The sequence below is a fragment of the Argiope bruennichi genome, chromosome 8, assembly GCF_947563725.1.
Source record: "Argiope bruennichi chromosome 8, qqArgBrue1.1, whole genome shotgun sequence".
Lineage (NCBI taxonomy): Eukaryota > Metazoa > Arthropoda > Arachnida > Araneae > Araneidae > Argiope > Argiope bruennichi.
In genome coordinates this window covers 112,449,809-112,471,573 of record NC_079158.1, presented here as the reverse complement: position 1 = coordinate 112,471,573, position 21,765 = coordinate 112,449,809, and the positions used below count along the sequence as shown (strand labels likewise).

The 21,765-nt window shown below is 33.8% G+C and overlaps 19 non-coding genes across 19 annotated transcripts; all 19 read left to right on the top strand.

Annotated features, from left to right (window-relative positions):
* Positions 1-70: 70 nt before the first annotated feature.
* Trnal-cag (transfer RNA leucine (anticodon CAG)) lies at positions 71-153 on the top strand. The gene has a single exon. It is a non-coding gene; the product is annotated as a tRNA-Leu (tRNA).
* Positions 154-470: 317 nt separating this feature from the next.
* Positions 471-553, top strand: Trnal-cag (transfer RNA leucine (anticodon CAG)). Its single transcript has one exon. It is a non-coding gene; the product is annotated as a tRNA-Leu (tRNA).
* Positions 554-870: 317 nt separating this feature from the next.
* Positions 871-953, top strand: Trnal-cag (transfer RNA leucine (anticodon CAG)). Its single transcript is given in 2 exon segments — positions 871-908; positions 918-953. It is a non-coding gene; the product is annotated as a tRNA-Leu (tRNA).
* A 317-nt stretch (positions 954-1,270) lies between these two features.
* Positions 1,271-1,353, top strand: Trnal-cag (transfer RNA leucine (anticodon CAG)). The gene has a single exon. It is a non-coding gene; the product is annotated as a tRNA-Leu (tRNA).
* A 317-nt stretch (positions 1,354-1,670) lies between these two features.
* On the top strand, positions 1,671-1,753 carry Trnal-cag (transfer RNA leucine (anticodon CAG)). Its single transcript has one exon. It is a non-coding gene; the product is annotated as a tRNA-Leu (tRNA).
* A 317-nt stretch (positions 1,754-2,070) lies between these two features.
* On the top strand, positions 2,071-2,153 carry Trnal-cag (transfer RNA leucine (anticodon CAG)). Its single transcript has one exon. It is a non-coding gene; the product is annotated as a tRNA-Leu (tRNA).
* A 317-nt stretch (positions 2,154-2,470) lies between these two features.
* Positions 2,471-2,553, top strand: Trnal-cag (transfer RNA leucine (anticodon CAG)). Its single transcript has one exon. It is a non-coding gene; the product is annotated as a tRNA-Leu (tRNA).
* Positions 2,554-2,870: 317 nt separating this feature from the next.
* Positions 2,871-2,953, top strand: Trnal-cag (transfer RNA leucine (anticodon CAG)). Its single transcript has one exon. It is a non-coding gene; the product is annotated as a tRNA-Leu (tRNA).
* Positions 2,954-3,270: 317 nt separating this feature from the next.
* Positions 3,271-3,353, top strand: Trnal-cag (transfer RNA leucine (anticodon CAG)). Its single transcript has one exon. It is a non-coding gene; the product is annotated as a tRNA-Leu (tRNA).
* Positions 3,354-3,670: 317 nt separating this feature from the next.
* Trnal-cag (transfer RNA leucine (anticodon CAG)) lies at positions 3,671-3,753 on the top strand. The gene has a single exon. It is a non-coding gene; the product is annotated as a tRNA-Leu (tRNA).
* Positions 3,754-4,070: 317 nt separating this feature from the next.
* Positions 4,071-4,153, top strand: Trnal-cag (transfer RNA leucine (anticodon CAG)). The gene has a single exon. It is a non-coding gene; the product is annotated as a tRNA-Leu (tRNA).
* A 316-nt stretch (positions 4,154-4,469) lies between these two features.
* On the top strand, positions 4,470-4,552 carry Trnal-cag (transfer RNA leucine (anticodon CAG)). Its single transcript has one exon. It is a non-coding gene; the product is annotated as a tRNA-Leu (tRNA).
* A 317-nt stretch (positions 4,553-4,869) lies between these two features.
* Trnal-cag (transfer RNA leucine (anticodon CAG)) lies at positions 4,870-4,952 on the top strand. Its single transcript has one exon. It is a non-coding gene; the product is annotated as a tRNA-Leu (tRNA).
* Positions 4,953-5,269: 317 nt separating this feature from the next.
* On the top strand, positions 5,270-5,352 carry Trnal-cag (transfer RNA leucine (anticodon CAG)). Its single transcript has one exon. It is a non-coding gene; the product is annotated as a tRNA-Leu (tRNA).
* A 317-nt stretch (positions 5,353-5,669) lies between these two features.
* Trnal-cag (transfer RNA leucine (anticodon CAG)) lies at positions 5,670-5,752 on the top strand. The gene has a single exon. It is a non-coding gene; the product is annotated as a tRNA-Leu (tRNA).
* Positions 5,753-6,069: 317 nt separating this feature from the next.
* On the top strand, positions 6,070-6,152 carry Trnal-cag (transfer RNA leucine (anticodon CAG)). The gene has a single exon. It is a non-coding gene; the product is annotated as a tRNA-Leu (tRNA).
* Positions 6,153-6,468: 316 nt separating this feature from the next.
* Positions 6,469-6,551, top strand: Trnal-cag (transfer RNA leucine (anticodon CAG)). Its single transcript has one exon. It is a non-coding gene; the product is annotated as a tRNA-Leu (tRNA).
* A 1,098-nt stretch (positions 6,552-7,649) lies between these two features.
* On the top strand, positions 7,650-7,732 carry Trnal-cag (transfer RNA leucine (anticodon CAG)). The gene has a single exon. It is a non-coding gene; the product is annotated as a tRNA-Leu (tRNA).
* A 317-nt stretch (positions 7,733-8,049) lies between these two features.
* On the top strand, positions 8,050-8,132 carry Trnal-cag (transfer RNA leucine (anticodon CAG)). Its single transcript has one exon. It is a non-coding gene; the product is annotated as a tRNA-Leu (tRNA).
* The last annotated feature ends 13,633 nt before the right edge of the window (positions 8,133-21,765 follow it).

Sequence of the window (21,765 nt, the reverse complement as noted above, 5' to 3'; positions counted from 1 at the left end):
TAACGACTGGAATTAATTCTAAACTTTAAAATGAATATTACATTTTGTAGGGCATACGGACGGATATCGTGCAAGGATAGCCGAGGGGTCTAAGGCGCTGCGTTCAGGTCGCAGTCCACTCTGTGGGCGTGGGTTCGAATCCCACTCCTGACAATATTTGCGTAAGAATAGCGTATCTGTTCTTGAAAAAAAATCCTCTTTCAAAACATTTCAATCCATCTTTATGGTTTCTTAAATATTCCACAGAAAAACATTTTATTTCTCAAGACCGTGACAAATGCATCAGCGGGTCAGTGCGTAATGAGCTCCGTAACTCTGGTCGAAGGATCTGAGGGAGATGTCACATTTCTTCTGAAAACACTTCTGAAGAAAGAAAATATTTTCATCCACGAAATGAAATTAACGACTGGAATTAATTCTAAACTTTAAAATGGATATTACATTTTGTAGTGCATACAGACTTACGCTGTGTCAGGATGGCCGAGCGGTCTAAGGCGCTGCGTTCAGGTCGCAGTCCACTCTGTGGGCGTGGGTTCGAATCCCACTCCTGACAATATTTGCGTAAGAATAGCGTATCTATTCTTGAAAAAAATTCCTTTTTCAAAACATTTCACTCTATCTTTATAGTTTCTTAAATATTCCACAGAAAAACATTTTATTTCTCAAGACCGTGACAAGTGCATCAGCGGGTCAATGCGTAATGAGCTACGTAAATCTGATCGTATGTTCTGAGGGAGATGTCACATTGCATCTGAAAACAGTTCTGAAGAAAGAAACTATTTTCATCCACGAAATGCAATTAACGACTGGGATTAATTCTAAACTTTAAAATGAATATTAAATTTTGTAGGGCATAGGGACAGATACTGTGTCAGGATGGCCGAGCGGTCTAAGGCGCTGCGTTCAGGTCGATATCCACTCTGTGGACGTGGGTTCGAATCCCACTCCTGACAGTGTTTGCGTAAGAATAGCGTATCAGTTCTTGAAAAAAATTCCTTTTTCAAAACATTTCAATCTATATTTATGGTTTCTTCAATATTCCACAGAAAAACATTTTATTTCTCAAGGCCGTGACAAGTGCATCAGCTGGTCAGTGCGTAATGAGCTCCGTAACTCTGGTCGAAGGATCTGAGGGAGATGTAACATTTCTTCTGAAAACCATTCTGAAGAAAGGAAATATTTTCATCCACGAAATGAAATTCACGACTGGAATTAATTCTAAACTTTAAAATGAATATAAAATTTTTTAGGGCATACGGACGGATATTGTGTCAGGACGGCCGAGCGGTCTAAGGCGCTGCGTTCAGGTCGCAGTCCACTCTGTGGGCGTGGGTTCGAATTCCACTCCTGACAATGTTTGAGTAAGAATAGCGTATCTGTTCTTGAAAAAAATTCCTTTTTCAAAACATTTCAATCTATCTTTATGGTTTCTTAAATATTCCACAGAAAAACATTTTATTTCTCAAGGCCGTGACAAGTGCATCAGCGGGTCAGTGCGTAATGAGCTCCGTTACTCTGGTCGAAGGATCTGAGGGAGATGTAACATTTCTTCTGAAAACCATTCTGAAGAAAGGAAATATTATCATCCACTAAATGAAATTCACGACTGGAATTAATTCTAAACTTTAAAATGAATATTACATTTTGTAGGGCATACGGACGGATATTGTGTCAGGATGGCCGAGCGGTCTAAGGCGCTGCGTTCAGGTCGCAGTCCACTCTGTGGGCGTGGGTTCGAATCCCACTCCTGACAATATTTGTGTAAGAATAGCGTGTCTGTTCTTGAAAAAAATTCCTTTTTCAAAACATTTCAATCTATCTTTATGGTTTCTTAAATATTCCACGGAAAAAGATTTTATTTCTCAAGACCGTGACAAGTGCATCAGCGGGTCAGTGCGTAATGAGCTCCGTAACTCTGGTCGAAGGATCTGAGGAAGATGTCACATTGCATCTGAAAACACTTCTGAAGAAAGGAAATATTTTCATCCACGAAATGAAATTCACGACTGGAATTAATTCTAAACTTTAAAATGAATATTACATTTTGTAGTGCATTGGGACTAATACTGTGTCAGGATGGCCGAACTGTCTAAGGCGTTGCGTTCAGGTCGCAGTCCACTCTGTGGGCGTGGGTTCGAATCCCACTCCTGACAATATTTGCGTAAGAATAGCGTGTCTGTTCTTGAAAAAAATTCCTTTTTCAAAACATTTCAATCTATCTTTATGGTTTCTTAAATATTCCACAGAAAAACATTTTATTTCTCAACACCGTGACAAGTGCATCAGCGGGTCAGTGCGTAATGAGCTCCGTTACTCTGGTCGAAGGATCTGAGGGAGATGTCACATTTCTTCTGAAAACACTTCTGAAGAAAGGAAATATTTTCATCCACAAAATGAAATTAACGACTGGAATTAATTCTAAACTTTAAAATGAATATTACATTTTGTAGGGCATACGGACGGATATTGTGACAGGATGGCCGAGGGGTCTAAGGCGCTGCGTTCAGGTCGCAGTCCACTCTGTGGGCGTGGGTTCGAATCCCACTCCTGACAATATTTGCGTAAGAATAGCGTATCTGTTCTTGAAAAAAATTCCTTTTTCAAAACATTTCAATCTATCTTTATGGTTTCTTAAATATTCCACAGAAAAACATTTTATTTCTCAAGAACATGACAAGTGCATCAGCGGGTCAGTGCGTAATGAGCTCCGTAACTCTGGTCGAAGGATCTGAGGGAGATGTCACATTTCTTCTGAAAACACTTCTGAAGAAAGGAAATATTTTCATCCACGAAATGAAATTCACGACTGGAATTAATTCTAAACTTTAAAATGAATATTACATTTTGTAGGGCATACGGACGGATATTGTGTCAGGATGGCCGAGCGGTCTAAGGCGCTGCGTTCAGTTCGCAGTCCACTCTGTGGGCGTGGGTTCGAATCCCTCTCCTGACAATATTTGCGTAAGAATAGCGTATCTGTTCTTGAAAAAAATTCCTTTTTCAAAACATTTCAATCTATCTTTATAGTTTCTTAAATATTCCACAGAAAAACATTTTATTTCTCAAGACCGTGACAAGTGCATCAGCGGGTCAATGCGTAATTAGCTACGTAAATCTGATCGTATGTTCTGTGGGAGATGTCACATTGCATCTCAAAACACTTCTGAAGAAAGAAACTATTTTCATCCACAAAATGAAATTAACGACTGGAATTAATTCTAAACTTTAAAATGAATATTACATTTTGTAGGGCATACGGACGGATATCGTGTCAGGATAGCCGAGGGGTCTAAGGCGCTGCGTTCAGGTCGCAGTCCACTCTGTGGGCGTGGGTTCGAATCCCACTCCTGACAATATTTGCGTAAGAATAGCGTATCTGTTCTTGAAAAAAAATCCTCTTTCAAAACATTTCAATCCATCTTTATGGTTTCTTAAATATTCCACAGAAAAACATTTTATTTCTCAAGACCGTGGCAAGTGCATCAGCGGGTCAGTGCATAATGAACTCCGTAACTCGGGTCGTAGGTTCTGAAGGAGATGTCACATTTCTTCTGAAAACCATTCTGAAGAAAGGAAATACTTTCATCCAGGAAATGAAATTCACGACTGGAATTAATTCTGAACTTTAAAATGAATATTACATTTTGTAGTGCATAGGGACTGATACTGTGTCAGGATGGCCGAGCGGTCTAAGGCGCTGCGTTCAGGTCGCAGTCCACTCTGTGGGCGTGGGTTCGAATCCCACTCCTGACAATATTTGAGTAAGAATTGCGTATCTGTTCTTGAAAAAAATTCCGTTTTCAAAACATTTCAATCTATTTTTATGGTTTCTTAAATATTCCACAGAAAAAGATTTTATTTCTCAAGACCGTGACAAATGCATCAGCGGGTCAGTGCGTAATGAGCTCCGTAACTCTGGTCGAAGGATCTGAGGGAGATGTCACATTTCTTCTGAAAACACTTCTGAAGAAAGAAAATATTTTCATCCACGAAATGAAATTAACGACTGGAATTAATTCTAAACTTTAAAATGGATATTACATTTTGTAGTGCATACAGACTTACGCTGTGTCAGGATGGCCGAGCGGTCTAAGGCGCTGCGTTCAGGTCGCAGTCCACTCTGTGGGCGTGGGTTCGAATCCCACTCCTGACAATATTTGCGTAAGAATAGCGTATCTGTTCTTGAAAAAAATTCCTTTTTCAAAACATTTCAATCTATCTTTATGGTTTCTTAAATATTCCACAGAAAAACATTTTATTTCTCAAGGCCGTGACAAGTGCATCAGCGGGTCAGTGCGTAATGAGCTCCGTTCTCTGGTCGAAGGATCTGAGGGAGATGTCACATTTCTTCTGAAAACACTTCTGAAGAAAGGAAATATTTTCATCCACGAAATGAAATTCACGACTGGAATTAATTCTAAACTTTAAAATGAACATTACATTTTGTAGGGCATACGGACGGATATTGTGTCAGGATGGCCGATCGGTCTAAAGCGCTGCGTTCAGGTCGCAGTCCACTCTGTGGGCGTGGGTTCGAATCCCACTCCTGACAATATTTGCGTAAGAATAGCGTATCTGTTCTTGAAAAAAATTCCTTTTTCAAAACATTTCAATCTATCTTTATAGTTTCTTAAATATTCCACAGAAAAACATTTTATTTCTCAACACCATGACAAGTGCATCAGCGGGTCAGTGCGTAATGAGCTCCGTAACTCTGGTCGTAGGATCTGAGGGAGATGTAACATTTCTTCTGAAAACACTTCTGAAGAAAGAAACTATTTTCATCCACGAAATGAAATTCACGACTGGAATTAATTCTAAACTTTAAAATGAATATTACATTTTGTAGGGCATACGGACGGATATTGTGTCAGGATAGCCGAGCGGTCTAAGTCGCTGCGTTCAGGTCGCAGTCCACTCTGTGGGCGTGGGTTCGAATTCCACTCCTGACAATATTTGCGTAAGAATAGCGTATCTATTCTTGAAAAAAATTCCTTTTTCAAAACATTTTAATCTATATTTATGGTTTCTTAAATATTCCACAGAAAAACATTTTATTTCTCAAGGCCGTGACAAGTGCATCAGCTGGTCAGTGCGTAATGAGCTCCGTAACTCTGGTCGAAGGATCTGAGGGAGATGTAACATTTCTTATGAAAACCATTCTGAAGAAAGGAAATATTTTCATCCACGAAATGAAATTCACGACTGGAATTAATTCTAAACTTTAAAATGAATATTAAATTTTGTAGGGCATACGGACGGATATTGTGTCAGGATGGCCGAGCGGTCTAAGGCGCTGCGTTCAGGTCGCAGTCCACTCTGTGGGCGTGGGTTCGAATTCCACTCCTGACAATGTTTGAGTAAGAATAGCGTATCTGATCTTGAAAAAAATTCCTTTTTCAAAACATTTCAATCTATCTTTATGGTTTCTTAAATATTCCATAGAAAAAAATTTTATTTCTCAAGACCGTGACAAGTGCATCAGCGGGTCAGTGCGTAATGAGCTCCGTTACTCTGGTCGAAGGATCTGAGGGAGATGTAACATTTCTTCTGAAAACCATTCTGAAGAAAGGAAATATTTTCATCCACTAAATGAAATTCACGACTGGAATTAATTCTAAACTTTAAAATGAATATTACATTTTGTAGGGCATACGGACGGATATTGTGTCAGGATGGCCGAGCGGTCTAAGGCGCTGCGTTCAGGTCGCAGTCCACTCTGTGGGCGTGGGTTCGAATCCCACTCCTGACAATATTTGCGTAAGAATAGCGTATCTGTTCTTGAAAAAAATTCCTTTTTCAAAACATTTCAATCTTTCTTTATTGTTTCTTAAAAATTCCACAGAAAAACATTTTATTTCTCAAGACCGTGACAAGTGCATCAGCGGGTCAGTGCGTAATGAGCTCCGTAACTCTGGTCGAAGGATCTGAGGGAAATGTAACATTTCTTCTGAAAACCATTCTGAAGAAAGGAAATATTTTCATCCACGAAATGAAATTCACGACTGGAATTAATTCTAAACTTTAAAATGAATATTACATTTTGTAGGGCATACGGACGGATATTGTGTCAGGATGGCCGAGCGGTCTAAGCCGCTGCGTTCAGGTCGCAGTCCACTCTGTGGGCGTGGGTTCGAATCCCACTCCTGACAATACTTGCGTAAGAATAGCGTATCTGTTCTTGAAAAAAATTCCTTTTTCAAAACATTTCAATCTACTTTGTGGTTTCTTAAATATTCCACAGAAAAAGATTTTATTTCTCAAGACCGTGACAAGTGCATCAGCGGGTCAGTGCTTTATGAGCTCCGTAACTCTGGTCGAATGATCTGAGGGAGATGTCACATTTCTTCTGAAAACCATTCTGAAGAAAGGAAATATTTTCATCCACGAAATGAAATTCACGACTGGAATTAATTCTAAACTTTAAAATAAATATTACATTTTGTAGGGCATACAGACGGATAATGTGTCAGGATGGCCGAGCGGTCTAAGGCGCTGCGTTCAGGTCGCAGTCCACTCTGTGGGCGTGGGTTCGAATCCCACTCCTGACAATATTTGCGTAAGAATAGCGTATTTGTTCTTGAAAAAAACTCCTTTTTCAAAACATTTTTATCTATCTTTATGGTTTCTTAAATACTCCACACAAAAACATTTTATTTCTCAAGACCGTGACAAGTGCATCAGCGGGTCAATGCGTAATGAGCTCCGTAACTCTGCTCGTAAGTTGTGAGGGAGATGTCACATCACTTCTGAAGAAAGAAAATATTTTCATTAACGAAATGAAATTAACGACTGGAATTAATTCTAAACTTTAAAATGAATATTACATTTTGTTGTGCATACGTATTTATACTATGTCAGGATGGCCGAACGGTCTAAGCCGCTTCGTTTAGGCCGCAGTCCACTCTGTGGGCGTTTGTTCGAATCCCACTCCTGACAATCTTTGAGAACAAATAGCGTATCTGTTCTTGAAAAAAATTCCTATTTCAATCTATCTTTATGGTTTTTTAAATATTCCACAGAAAAACATTTTATTTCTCAAGACCGTGACAAGTGCATCAGCAGGTCAGTGCGTAATGAGCTCCGTAACTCTGGTCGTAAAGTCTGGAGGAGATGTCACATCTCTTCTGAAAACACTTCTGAAGAAAGAAAATATTTTCATCCACGAAATAAAATTAACGACTGGAATTAATTCTAAACTTTAAACTGAATATTACATTTTGTAGTGCATATGGACGTATATTGTGTCAGGATGGCAGAACGGTCTAAGGCGATGCGTTCAGTGCGCAGTCCACTCTGTGGGCGTAGGATCGAATCCCACTCCTGACAATATTTGCGTAAGAATAGCGTATGTGTTCTTGTAAAAAAAATTTAGCTTTTCAAAACATTTCAATCTTTCTTTATGGTTTCTTAAATATTCCACAGAAAAACATGTTATTTCTCAAGGCCGTGACAAGTGCATCAGCGGGTCAGTGCGTAATGAGCTCCGTAACTCTGGTCGTAAAGTCTGGAGGAGATGTCACATCTCTTCAGAAAACACTTCTGAAGAAAGAAAATATTTTCATCCACGAAATAAAATTAACGACTGGAATTAATTCTAAACTTTAAAATGAATATTACATTTTATAGTGCATAGGGACTTATGCTGTGTCAGGATGGCCGAGCGGTCTAAGGCGCTGCGTTCAGGTCGCAGTCCACTCTGTGGGCGTGGGTTCCAATCCCACTCCTGACAATACTTGCGTAAGAATAGCGTATCTGTTCTTGAAAAAAATTCCTTTTTCAAAACATTTCAATCTATCTTTATGGTTTCTTAAATATTCAACAGAAAAACATTTTATTTCTCAAGACCGTGACAAGTGCATCAGCGGGTCAGTGCATAATGAGCTCCGTTACTCTGGTCGATGGATCTGAGGGAGATGTAACATTTCTTCTGAAAACCATTCTGAAGAAAGGAAATATTTTCATCCACTAAATGAAATTCACGACTGGAATTAATTCTAAACTTTAAAATGAATATTACATTTTGTAGGGCATACGGACGGATATTGTGTCAGGATGGCCGAGCGGTCTAAGGCGCTGCGTTCAGGTCGCAGTCCACTATGTGGGCGTTGGTTCGAATCCCACTCCTGACAATATTTGCTCAAGGATAGCGTTTGTTTTTCGAAAAAAAAATCGTTTTTCAAAACCTTTCAATCTAATCTCATGGTTTCTTAAATATTCCACAGAAAACCCTTTTCTTTTTCAAGGCCGTGATATGTGCATCAGCAGGTCAGTGAGTAATGACCTCGCTAGCTCTGGCCGTAATTTGTGAGGTCGTAAGCTCTGAGGGACATGTCACATTTCTTCTATAAGTATTTCTGAAGAAAGAAAATAATTTCATTCACGAATTGAAATAAACTATTGCAATTTATTCTAAAAATCTAAATGAATATTACATTTTATAGTCCATAGGGACGTAGATTGTGCGTGTATGGCCGAGTAGTCTATAATGCTACGTTCAGGTCACCGTGCATTCTGTGGTCGCGAGTTCGAATGCTACTTTTGGGAACTTTTTGAGTAAGGATAACGTAAGCATTTGAAAATAAACTTCAGAAATTTTCATTTTTGAAAAAAACAAGGCAAGGCCTCTGTTGGCGTGGAAACTTTTTCAAACATGCGCAGAGTGTTAAATAATTTCCCAGTCTGTAGAATTTTGATACTGCGATATTTTTTCCACATCAATAAGGCGAGACTTAAAAAGTGCTTCACCTATGGTTTCAAAGGAATATATTTATTTTTTCAGTGTTTTATGCATTGAATATAAAGCATTGTTAACTAATCGATCTTTCAGATTTATTCTGATGTGCATCTAAATGAAATTAACTATTTGCAGTGAGAAAAACATGTCAGGCCCATCAAGGTGCTTTTGTCATAGAATTGCCGAAGATGTACTACACATGCAACATGCAAATGTCACAGAAGTAAAAATGATGTTCTTAATCTGTGGATGGATATTGATTGCCGAAACACAATTCGCAAGAACACAGTCTTAGTTCAAAAATTAATTCATTTAGAAAGTATAAACATTTTTCCGATTTTTGAAAGGTATCGAATACTCTGAGTTTTCTCACTTCTTGTTGCAGTGAATTGTTTTAACACGCGTATCTGTGAATTTCTTGCTACCGCAAGTGGTTAAAAAAGGATAAATAAAATTTAAAACTTCTAATTTTCATGGCATCTAAAGGAAAGGAAAATAAAATCTATATTCACTCATGCGCAGTGTGTTATTTATATCCTGGTTTATAACGAGAACGTTAAATTATGTTGTTTCTTATTGCACTTGCCATGGACAAGCCCGCTGTTCGAAGACAGCCGATTTAAGCCTGAGGGGGAGCACTTCTTGTTTCTATAGTAGCACCAACTAGGGCCAAGAAAACGACTTAGCTACACACACGTCACAACCCTTTTTAAGGGGGGACTTCAATCACACATCGTAATTTAGACTTGAATCAGAGAGCGATCACCCCCGATCCAGTCCCCTCAGTGGTATTACTCTCGACATGAAGGACTTTGTGACTACGACAGATATAAACGCGCGTCAACCACCAAGCACGCGGGGAATCTTCGGCCGGCGGGGTTCGAACTCGCAACCTAAGGGACACGAATCCAACGCTCTACCAACCAGGCTATCCCGGCCTTTTTTTTTTTATTGGGAATCTTAGGCTGGCGGGGTTCGAACTCGCAACCTAAGGGACACGAATCCAACGCTCTACCAACCAGGCTAACCATAATAAGTTTTAAAACTTCAGGTGGGAAACAAAACTTTTCGTATACTGGAGCCTAGTAGCAGCCATATAATAGCCAATTGGCTAATGTCATTGCCTGCAGAACTACAGTTCGCATTGTGATTATAAATTACAATGCTAATTTATAATTATTAAATTATATATATATATATATATATATATATATATATATATATATATATATATATATATATATATATATGCATTATAAAATTTCAATTTATATAGATATGTGGTGTACGGAGCGTCATCACTCAACAGTCAGTAAGAAGCTATCTGATCCCCGCCATTAAAACTGTATTCAGTACAGTAATAGCGTTCATCGATATGAAACGACCCCACCGTTCGTCCAGTTCATTAAATTCGTTTATGTTAAATTAGTATGTGATTCTTGTAATATGAGCCATCTCTAAGCATTCATCTCCACCGGGCTTTCCCCTAGGGCCAGTGAGAGATATTTGACTTGATATATAATACGATTAGTAGATTTCTGTTTTTCGAGCCAGAATTAACATGTCTCTACATGTGGGAGCTCGGCCGGGATGCAATGACCTCGGAAATAGAAAAATAATTTTTGATCCGGTAAGAATACGGAAATTTCACCATTAGTTTTCGTCAAATTATCTTCGGATCGACAGTAGCAGACAAAATTTTTCAAGAAAATCTTCGGTTCGGCAGTGGTCGACAAAATTCTTCAAGTAAATCTTCAGTTCGGCAGTGGCCGGCAAATTGTGAAGTTTCTGCAGAATATTATCTCATCGGATATGATTGAAGAACTGGTAGGAGAGTTTTCTATATCATTTTGAATAAGGAATCTTGCAAACATTTATTTTAAGATTTGTATATTTGAGAATGACTTTTTCAAGAAAAAGAAACTGTTTGAATGTGTTTATTTTAGAAATTTCTGTTTTGTAGAAATATTAGCATTGTTATTATTATCGTTATTATATTAGCATTTGTTATTAGGAAAAATAAAGGCATATTCAAAATGGTTAAAAATACAAAAAAGAAAGATTTAATTATTGTCGCTGAAACAATAGGTGAGGTAGTTCCGGAAAAAACAAATATTGTGCAACTTAAATAAATTATAAGAAATAGCCAAGCGGCTAAAAATAATTTGGAATTTGTTAAAGACATTATCATCTAAACTGTAGAGGAACGCGAAAAATAGAGGCCGAACGAGTGCGTGAAAAAGGCAGAACAAGCGCGTGAAAAGGAAAGACAGTTTGAATTAGAAAAATTAAAACTAACTTTAGCTCATGAAGAAAGTATGAGAAACAATTATTCAAGCGACCGGAATAAGTAGTGATAAAGGATTTTCTCCAGAAAGTTATGCGGAGTCCATCGAGCAAATAATTAAAAGCATCCGCACGTTGACAATGCCAATACCAACTAAATCGGAAAATTTCAATTTGTTTTTCAACATTTTGGAACGTGCTTTCGAAACAAAACAGGTTAAAACTGAATACAAAGCCGAAGTCTTTCTAAATTTATTATGCGAGAAATACCGACATATTTTGTTATACGCGAACGAAAGCGAAATAAAAGATTATGACGAAATCAAAAGAATAGTGTTAAGAGAATTCCAACCATCTGCTAAAGAACGTTGGGATAACTTTCAAGCCGCCAAAAGATTTAAAGGAGAAAATCACGCGAAATTCGTCTCAAGATTAAAAGCGAATTTAGAATATTATTTAGAACTAAGAAAAGTAAAAGATTTTGCGACCCTATGTGAACTAATTGTAACCGATAAATTGACCAGCACTCTTGACAAGGACACATCCGAGCACATTTTGATCAAACAAGGCTGACAACCACTGACGCTAGCAAAAGAAATAGACATTTACTTCCGCGCAAGAAACAAAAGTTTGTTTTGGGAAGAGAGGAGAAATCATAAGCTGATATATAAATGGAGGAAGCTAGCCGCTTGTTTCTAGTCTAAACAAGTGTACGCAACATGAGCCATGTGACTTGGGAGAAATCTGGCCTTTTTTAGTGCCATATCGCAAATCTTGGCATACTCAATAACTGCCGCGCAACATATTGTTTCCCGGCATTGCGACCGGTCGGTTTTCTTTTCCGGTAAACATTTTCTAAACAATTATATATATATATATATATATATATATATATATATATATATATATATATTGTTACGAAATTTCAGGGGTTCGTTTGGATAGTGGGGGTTATGTGGTGTGAAGAACGCTCAATCACCAGGCGGCAGTAGAAAATAAAACAACGACGTTTATTTACACGAAGACACACAGGACTGCACAGAGACGACAACTATATACAGCACAGAAGACGATTATCTTCAGCCGAGACGTGCAGCATACAAAACTCTACTACAGACAGTAGCACACAGCTTAGTTCAGCACTAGCTTCACTCCGTCGCTGTTCTGCTAATCTCTGGAAGACTCGTTCTTCACCTTCGATTCCGACTGCAACTATGGCAGCTGCAGACTGCCTCCTTTTATAGGCATCAGGAGGCGGGGCTAGAAGCCTCTCAACCAATCAGGAACGTTCGAGGCGTATCTCCGTTCCTGCTAGACGGATCGGGAAAATTATCGATGTTTCGGGTATAATCTATTTTGGCGCCAAATTCGTCGCCAAGCTGTGGGACCTTCCATGGAACCAACTATGCTGGAAAGCTGCGTCGCAGATTCGTAATAATTTATATATATATATATATATATATATATATATATATTCATTCTTTGAAAACTTGAAAACTAAGCAAACTGGTTTCGAAAAAAATGTTTTCTTTTTTTACATAAGTAGCCGAGTTTGTTGATTTAAATTATGTTTAGTTTTTTACTTTGTTTTTGTGTATGAATTAAAAGTTATTATTTTTCTTCTTTAAGTAAACATTTTATTTCTTTTCCTTACCTAAAAACATCTTTACATCTTTCATTTTACATTACATTATTACATTTACATTATTTTACATTACAAATACTTTCTATCATTATCTCAAACAGATAAAAAAAAACTTTTATAAAAACAGATTATAAAAGTGACATAAGTCTTTTTTTTCCTTTCCAAGATACTATGCATATTTATATTTCAATATTATCCATGTTATTTTAAATTATAGAATCTTAAACTATATATTATAAACGTCTTTTACAATGTTATTTATTATTGCAGTTATTTTTTAAAGTTTAAAATTGGTAGGAAACCTTTTTCTAAAAGTATTTATCTGTTGATTCTTTGTATAAAAAGAAATGCCTGCAGAAATTGTTTTAGTATCCCAGTTAAAAAAATAAAAGAATTGAGCAGAGATTACTTAATTATTTTCGAAAAGCGATAAAATACTTAATTATCATAATTCTAAATATTTATTCTGAAGAATGTTCATTTTAGTAATTTTAGTGAATGGAGCCATACAACAAATGTTTTTAAAAGAAATTCAATTAATATTTTGTTAATCTAACTCGGTCAAAGCTACTTTGTTGTAATTTATTATTTGTATGAAGATGTAAATCTAGCTTTAGGCAGTTATTTTTATAAAAATTAAAATTAGTTAACAATTATAAATATATTCTTGTAAATTTATAAACATCTGGGTGAGTAAAATTAATATTTAAATCAATTTCTTTAAAAATAAAAAATCACAATTCTTGCTCAATAGATTTTTATTAAAACACTTTCTGATGAAAACAATTAAACGATTTTCTATTCTTTATTCTATTTTCTTTACAGAATGAAAATTTAAAAAAAAATAGCTTACGACATAGATGAGCAATAAAATTTGTATCAAATAGCAAGATCTTGACTCTTATTTTGTCAAGGTTTTACATTCACTGGAAAATGATATATAATTCTAAATTATAATATAAACATTAGACAAAAACATATATTATCAAATTAAAGTACAAAAATGTTAAATTTTAAAAAAAATACAGCGTATTTGGTGTGACCCATAAACACATTTTCTGTGATTGAATAAAGCTTATGATACAGTTGAGAAAATTTTTCTTTTAATTAAAAGACCCACAAATTATAACACTAAATCACTGTTAATAAGACATAAAGAAAATAATATTTTGTTTTTAATTCTCTACAAATAATGACTTACGATACAAACATAAATGATTCAAATATTTACATAAATGATTCAAATATTTACATAAATGATTCAAATATTTACATAAATGTTTCAAATATTTACATTCAAATTAGGAGCATTATTTACAACAATAATTAAGAGCTGTCCTGAAAAAGGAAATAGATTCCAACAATTTATTTTTAAAACAAACAAACAAACAGGTGATTTTCAATTGAGAAAATTTTTCTTTTAATAAAAAGAACCACAAATTATCACACTAAATCATTGTTAATAAAACATAAAGAAAATAATATTTTGTTTTTAATTCTCCACAAATAATGACTTATTATACAAACATAAATGATTCAAATGTTTAATTCAAATTAGGAGCATTATTTAAAATAAAAATTAAGAGCTGCCCTGAAAAAGGAAATAGATTCCAACAAATGATTTTTAAAAACTATAATTAATATCGATAATTTCGCTGAAAAAAAAAACAATAAATTCCAATTAAAATAAGTGATAACAATATTAAAATTTACATATTTATTGTCCTTTAAATAAAATAGCTTTTGTATTAATGCTACGACACTTTTTTTTTTTTTTTTGTAATTCTCGTGTCTAAACTTTTCCAATATGGTACAGGCGTATTTTGAAATATTCGAACAAAATATATTTCAAGAGCAAAATTTTGTGATTATCTAATGGATTTTGATCTTGAGCATGTTTGTTCAAAGCATTAAATATTCCCTCTGAAGTAGCTGAGCTTAGAAAAATCAAGCTGGACAATATGAGCCTATTCATAATATTTCTGGATCTTAACTTGCCAGAAATTTGGCGCACCCTAATTTCCTTCTCAGTTATATGGCATATTTTCAAAACATCTTCAGAGGGATAAATTAAGTCCCCTCTATCTTTCCTCTGTGGCAGCCTGCACTCGCACTTTCCTGCTGAAAGACCAAGCGGGGAATCCACTTGAAGGTCAGAGAAATTATCTTTTATCAATATAGTGATACATTGCGAGCATTTCACAGTTTTAGCTAATTTTCGGATCACAAATCCAGCAATGTGAGATGAAACGTCACATACGTAAGGATTTAATAGTATTTCTCTAATATTATCATCTTCGTCTTCCTCCTCTAAATTTACATCATCGAAAGATTTCCTGTACACATTAACAGCAGATGAAATTTTTAGTATAGAACTATCTTCCAGAGCAATACAGTTTTCATTTCCGCCACTTATTATATCCACATGGCACAAAAGTCTTAGATACGCAGTCTTAGAAGTGGGATTGTTATAATAGCCCCCTTTACTTCTGATGGCAGAAAAAAACATTTCCATGTGATCTTGTGAAAACTTATAAGTCATCAAAAAACTCATTGTACCAGTAGGTTTTTTTAATTAAATTTTTAAAGAATGAGGAATGCTATGTAAACAAATAAAAAAACAAAGAAAGCCAGTTCTCCGGTTGCTTTCCAGGATTGGAGGTCCATTAGGAGCAGTTTTCAGTTCTTCTATGTATAGCTCCGCCTTTTCCATAAAGATAAGAGAACTCTGCTTGAGTGTTTAGCGACAGAGGTCTCTTAAAACCTCTTCCCAGTAAATTTCTTGAGTTGAAAAAATCAAAGATGTCATTAAAAAACCTCAAAAACTTTGCTGTGGCCTCAGCGCTTTGAAAGTTTGGATGCTTCAGATCCTTTACACAGTATTCCAGAGCATCGGCAACACTGTTGTTTAATGTTTGGGCTGCAAAACGCACCTTCATTTTTTGTCTGTGCCATTCTATATGGGCTCTTCAGAGTTTCGTACCTGCCAATAAGTTTTGCTCATTTTGAAGTTTTTCTAATCTTTCAATAAATTTCCACTCTATGAACCCATCAGTTGGATGCCAGATTGACTTCTTTGATCCAAGCGTATTTCTTACTAGTTTCAGCATATGACTTGGATCAAGCAAAATAAAAACATCATTTTTTGTAACACGATGCGGAAATGAAGGACGCATATTCGCAACATCCAGATCCGCACCTAGTATCTTTGCCGTGTCTAAATTTACATTAGTCCCATCAAAAGTCAAACTTGCAACTTTCACACCACTATCTTCAACGAATTCAAGACCTTTTTTTTATTAAATTTGCTCTTTCAGCAGTTCTTTCAATATCTCTTGTAGGAAACAGATTCTTTTTTGCAATCTTTGATTTTTATTGCTTAATTTTTTTACTATAAGCCGATTACTTTCTTTGCAATTCTTTGCCTTATTTGAAACATAACAAGCCTTAGCTGGAGAAGCCATGTCCTTCTCCTGAAAATCTCCAATGTAATATTTACGTTTCTTGCCGAAAAAAAAAGTTAGTATTTATAAAATGGCATTTACAATTTCAAAACTTTAAGTAAAAATTATATTTAAAAAAAAAAACTTTTGTAAGTAAGAATTTTATTTTACAGTAATTAAAAAAAGAATAAATAATATTTATAAATTTAAAAATACAGATTTTAAATATTAAAATGATATATAATTAATATTACGATTAGGTATTTTGCATAAAATTGAATTCTTGGCCCACTGATTTATTTACGAAGGATTTGATAATTAATAAAATTATACACTTACAATATTTGATTACATTTTTTTATCATAAATGTTTTATTTAAAAAGTTTTTATATTTTTATATTAGCAGCAAAATCAAATGCACTTACTCGATAGTTCAGTCTCAGGCGGTGGCGCAATTACATTTTGAATCATTCACTTCCTTGAAGGATTTGTTCCATTTGTTTTGGGTTGTAAATGATCATGAAAATCAAACAAAGTTGGTACTGCAGTTTTCTTCAGCCATGTATGTACCTCCCAATATTTCGCGATCAAAGGAATCGGAAGTAAAATGTTTCGAGCATATTTTAGTGCTGTTTGTCACGGTGAAAGTTTCCCAATTTGGACAACCATAGTTTTCGCCTTTCTTCTTCCTTCGGAAAGCTTGGTAAAAATTTTGTTTTATATTTTCATTCATATTTTCAATATAAATGATGAATATGGAATATTTTATACAAATGGAATATTTACAGCTAAACAAGTGCTTATTAACCCTTCAACCGGCTGGAACGTAGAAAGTCGCTCCAACGTGTTTCTTGAATACCGGCTGGAACGTAGGAAGTTGCTTTCCGAAAACTGTTTTGAACCCGGCTGGAACGTAGGAAGTTGCTTTCCGCAAACTGCTATTAACCCGGCTCCAACGTAGAAAGTCGTCAATGCTTTCCCCCTTAAATGCAATAAACGGGGTGGGTCATCTGCTTGTTAAGGTCATTTTGTGGTTTTCGCTGACAGTTAGAATTTGGGTGGTCCCTCCAATTACGGGAACGAACTCCCGAAAAGGGGAAATAACGCTTTTCGTAAGAATTCGCGATTGCAGGATCGATTGGTGATATGAGCTGTATACTTCATTTCTGATTTGGATATTTCATTATTTCGCCACAAATTTAATATCCAAATGAAAACTATTATACTTATTAAAGGTAGGGAATCCCTCATATTTACATGTCATAATCATGTATAACAGTTAATGATTGTGATTAGTTCGCAAAAAAGTACGTTTGAACTTTTAATAATACTTTTATTAAAATGCTGTAAAATATAAAAAAACAAATCCTTATATAAAATTTTTAAATTTATTTTCATCCCAATTATTAAGCGAGACAAATATTTATTTATAAATGTAATTTTAACTATTGTTTAAGCTTTGTATATAGATTTTGGCCAAGCATTTAATACGTAATGAAAGGCAAATTTGAAAATTTTTGGATCTAATTATTTATTTTTTACTGTTTAGAATGAGTTTTTAGTAAAAGCGTTTTTAATTTTTTTATAGACGTTTTTATTTAAAGTATCTTGATAAATGTAGTTACTATTATTCTCTTATACTGCTTAATATTATTTTTTATTTCACTATTTAAATACAAGCGTTGTTGACTGGTTTTTGCAAATCATATTTGTCTTTCGTTTTTTTTGGGGGGGGAGAGAGGGCTTAGGTTATAAAAAAAACCGCTTTTTTTATAAATATAAAAATATTTTTTTAGAAATTATATCTTTAAAATATATAATTATATTATAAATATATATTTAAAATCTCTATAAAAAAATCAAAGCACATTCAAATGGGAGGAAGAGTTGTGTCTTGTGACGGGCTGCGAAAAGCGTAAATGAAAAAAATTACTTGGTAATAATAAGGACTATTAAAAAAAGTTTGGCATATGAAAGAAAGAAAATATATTTAATAAATGGAAAACATTTATTTATATTCTTCAAAATTGGATGATGTGTATGATATTGCTTTGAAGAATAGAATTAATGAATGTATCTGTGCAATTATAATTATTGCTTTGCAATAAAACAGCATTAACTATTTAATGAAATTAAATAAATGCATTAAAGGCTGATACGATTTCTAACTGTTTGAACGTATCACAAGGCTGTGGATTCAGAACTTTTTTTATCTATGGATCTCGGTTCCTTTCAATTGCTAGTATTCGGTAAGAAAATCCATGTGTTTCTCTATGTGAAAGTAGTTTTTCGGCTTGTTCGCATTGTTAAAAGAAGTTTTACGATCAAATCAAGCAGTAAAATGTCGGTAGGTTTAGTGCTTAAAGTTGCCCAAGTTACATTACAAAGAGAAGTGTTACATCTGGTGAACAACAGCCTATTCAAGGAAAATTAGTGTCTCAAAATGGGTTATATAGAACATGCGCCAGGCAGATTGTACAATAGAAGTACTTTTAATACGAATCTTGCATTGAAAGGGAGGATATTTTCCCTTGCTAGGCATTCAGCAAGACAAGAATGAATTCTTGAAAGAGGTTTTGAGTAGTTCTTTTAATCTTTACCATTCTTGAAATTTATGAGTCTTGGATTCAAAAGATTAATTCATCACTCCTGAAAGCGGTGTTCTTTTTATTAAGTTAACGTGGGTATTATGGCAATAATCTATGAAAAAAAGTTTTTAAGCTTTGCTCTTTAATCAGTTTTAGATTTTATGTCAAACAAAGTGTGTGCTCTACTATTTTTGACTTTCATATCCATTAAAGTTTTTTTTCATAGAAGATTTAAAGACGTATTTCTTAATATATTTAATAATAAGTAATGACTAAAAAATAAAATAAAAAATTCGATTTCTCTGTTCACTAATACAATGCAAGTGGGTTTTCTTACTAAATTTGTTTATATTCTGGTTGAAATTCGGCTATTGATCAGATACTACTGAAGATTGTTTCCAATAGAAAAATTGCTTCCTTTAGGAAATTTATTTCTAATGCACTTCCTAAGGGCAATCCTAATAGCAATTTTCAAAAATGAGCTAAAAATGTTTCACCAATGCTTGATTCTGCACTTGAACTTTATCTAAAGTATAACAGAATTTTTAACAAAAGCATACCACTGAAAGATACTCAGCATTAAATAATTAGTTGGATCATATCTTGATATCAACAATGGAAAAAAATTAGGTTGAAATGATAGAAGCAACAATGAAGACAATTTAATTTCACTTCCATAATGAAATATATTGATGTAAAATATGCTTAAATTCGATAAATTAATATACAAATGTCAAATTAGTTAATTTACTTTTCTTCGAATTACCACGGAAAAATTTTAATTAAAATTTTTACTATGCTTTAAAAATTCATAATTTACGAAAATAGTAGCGTTTGGATTTTTAAAAAGCTATTTGTGAATATTATTTTTGCTTTGATAAAAAGTAGTTACAGATGATAAGAACATCATGAGACATTTAACATTATGAGAACATTTTAACATCATGAGACCACGATGAGTCATCTGTGACTAGACCACCAATAACTTGCTGCTTTATCACACCAACATGATTCTCCGACCTGTCTTTGCTAATTAATTCTATGATGTAACAATTCACTCTTATCTCTATTTTTCTTAAAAATATAAAATAACTTATATATATATATTATTTCTGATTTAGCACAACCTTCTTAATATGTAATGTCATTGTTAAGCAAATTTTCTCCCATCCAATTTTTGTGACCGGAGGATAAGATCATTTAAATGAAGAATTTCTGCCCTTCTTGCACAAACTGGAAAAATAAGGAACTGGTAAAATAATAAAATAATTACAGATTCATTAATATCTATAATTTGTTTTATTTTAATGAGTGTGCCAAAATTTGTAGCAAGTATTTTTATTGTTGCAATGAAATAGAAACCTTAATTTTCACTCACTGGTTTTAAACGTTATTGAAGTTATGATTACTTACTCTAGATTGTTTTTCATTTATTTTATTGTGCATCTACCTTTTGAAATTCACATGCAGCGAAATACCTTATAAATATTGCCAGTGAAATTCGTTTGAATTGTTCAGAAATGAAGAGCGTGGAAGCAAGAGTCTGAAAGGGTAATTCTTAACTGTTGGACACATGCAGCTAAGTCTCATTTTTCGTAAATTATCTACGAGATAATTTACGAATTTCCATAAAAAATCATAATGTTGTAACTTAATAAAATGGGTACAGTTGAAATTTTGATTTCATTGATGGAGTTAGATGAAAGAAAGATTCTTCGCAATATTTAACGGCAGAGAAATGCTTGGATTTATGAAAATATTTCTGCACTGACTATAAGTCATTTTTACCAAGATTTGTGACAAAATTAGGAATGATATAAGAAATTGACATTCAAAATATTCACTTATTAAAAATATGAATGAAATGATGATTTATATCAGATATAAGCCTCGTGAGTAAATGGATACACTATGTTTTCTTATTTTAGCATTAAAATTAACTTTAAAAATTAATTATTTCAACTTATTTTTTAATTATTTCAAAATAAGATAATTAGTCAAAAATATTCAAGTTAATAATATTTTCATCAACATATTATCATTAAAATATTCACCTACTATATATTGACAAAAGATTGTTTTATTATTTTTCAAAACTTAAAAAAATGAAATGAAAAACAAAAATCAAAAAATAAGCAAAAATTTTTTATAAATTTTTATTTATAATTTTCAATAACAGATTATAACAGATTTATATCCGAAATGAATGTAGTATTTTTAAATTAATAATAATTTTTTTATAATTTATTTCAATCAGGGAGCTATAAATCATGCTATTTTCATTTCGAATACCAAATATGCGAGTAAAAGGCTTACAACTAAAAATTAGAAAAAACTTAAGTAAAATTCACTGAATGTCAGTAAAAAGAATGTATTATATTCGTAATGCAATTTGATGAATGATAATTCCTTTTAAATAATTTATTAAACAAATTTTTCTATTACTAATAAAAATTTATAAAGTCATACTGCGGATTTTTTTTAAAATTTATTTTTGAACAAATTCTATTTTCTGCAAACATTGCAGATTAAAAGAGAAGTTCTTAGTTCTCAGAGCGAAAACCAACTTCTTAGTTGAAAAACCGCATGGCAATTGCCCTGCGTCGACAGATTTATTACTTGATTGATCAGTCAGTCCTATTCAAAATCCCCGGTGTTTAGGGGGTGGCGATGGTCGAGACGCGGGAAAGTTTACCCCCTGTTGTTAATGGTCAGGGGAAAGCAAAAACATACCAGGCCGGTTTAGGAACGTTCTGCCAATTTCTTTTCTAGTAAATTGTGTTCAACCTTTATTTTGACTGCGGCCGTTTTAAGAACATTCTTAAGCTGGACAGCCGACGCTCGATGGGTTAAAATCACTAAAACAACAAAAAAACCGATAAAAACTACAAATCTTATGTCAATTATAATGTATATTTGTAATAAAATAGTGAAATTTTACTGTACCCTTTTTTTTTTTCTTTTTCTTTTTTTTTTTTTTTTTTTTTTTTTGATAAAGCATTGTTAAGGAAAATTGTTCTATAAGGTAAACATGCCATTAAAATTGTTTTGCAAAATTTAGATTG